Source organism: Oryzias melastigma, unplaced genomic scaffold, assembly GCF_002922805.2.
Source record: "Oryzias melastigma strain HK-1 unplaced genomic scaffold, ASM292280v2 sc00380, whole genome shotgun sequence".
NCBI classification, from domain to species: domain Eukaryota; kingdom Metazoa; phylum Chordata; class Actinopteri; order Beloniformes; family Adrianichthyidae; genus Oryzias; species Oryzias melastigma.
In genome coordinates, this window is record NW_023416977.1 from 24519 (window position 1) to 25731 (window position 1213).

General features: G+C 30.8%; 1 protein-coding gene across 1 annotated transcript in view; it reads left to right on the top strand.

The window, feature by feature from the left end:
- Positions 1 to 1213, top strand: part of pdcd7 (programmed cell death 7) — a 10138-nt gene that overhangs the window by 6871 nt on the left and 2054 nt on the right. The gene's annotated exons all lie outside the window — the stretch shown is intronic.

A 1213-nucleotide genomic window follows, 5' to 3' on the forward strand; every position in this document is an offset into this window, starting at 1 on the left:
TGTGACGTTTTCAAACAATGTAATTACTTGTTGCTAATGTTAATTTAAAGTCATTCTTAAATAAATAAAGCAGGATTTGATGTATGAAGTTAAATAAAAATGCAATTAAAATAAAGTACACACATTCACTGTTAAATTAGGGAGAATGCTAATTAATTGAAGCACTTAAAATTATATTTATTGCCATTATTATGTGTGTTTTAAGGATTTTACCTATTGACTGCTGACTGACCAAATGGAAAAATGATAAAGATTTGAAAAATAATCTCAAGTGACAGTCTGAGTAAATCAGACTTCATTTTTGGATGCTCAGCCCTTTTCAAGTGAGGGAAAAGTGCACAAAAATTAGGTCAATTTTGAGAGAGGCTGTAAAACATTATATTGATCATCCTTTGGTGTGACGTTCTTTTGGAGGTAGATAGCTGTCGACACTTGACTTATTTAATTATTTAATTTTTGTTCTGTTGTTTACAACAATTCTGCCCTAAATAGTGTCACTGCTGATCATGTTTACTATTGTTAACATTGAATTTGACAAATAATTCCAATTCAGTTGTTGTCAATGTTTGTCAAAGACATAGTATCACTGATTTCAACAATGTTGCACAAGAGTCTTTAATTTGTTGCACAAAATAAGAAAAGTTGTTTATTATGATTGTGTTTAAGCTTAAAAAAGATAAATGGGGATATATTTTCTCAAAAGATATATGTTCTTCTATATAATGGTAGTTATTAGAGAGGATTTTTACCAATTATCGCAGTATCGCGATATTATCGATATTGTGAGCCATGTATCGCGTATCGTATCGTATCGCGAGGTACCCAGTGATTCCCAGCCCTATTTTGGTCTAAAGACGTGTCAATGTAATCAGAAACTACATGTTTTAGCATTTTATTTATGTTAAAAGTTTAAAGATGTTTTGTTTTTATAAATATTCCTCAATGAGCATACATTATTAAATATTTGTTTTAAAGATTTTCCAGAAATTAGTTTTAGGCTTTTATCTTGTTTTCGCAGTTGTTTATTTTTAACTTTTTATTGATCCGAAAAATGATCCAAACCTTGACCCTGAAACCATGGCATGATCTGAACCGTGAGTTTTATGATCTGTTACACACCTAATATAAAGGGTATATAAGGTCAAAGGTCACCTGTCAGAATGAGTTTGATGGAAGTATATTCCTCATCTCTCTAATGAGGTCGGCATCTGAA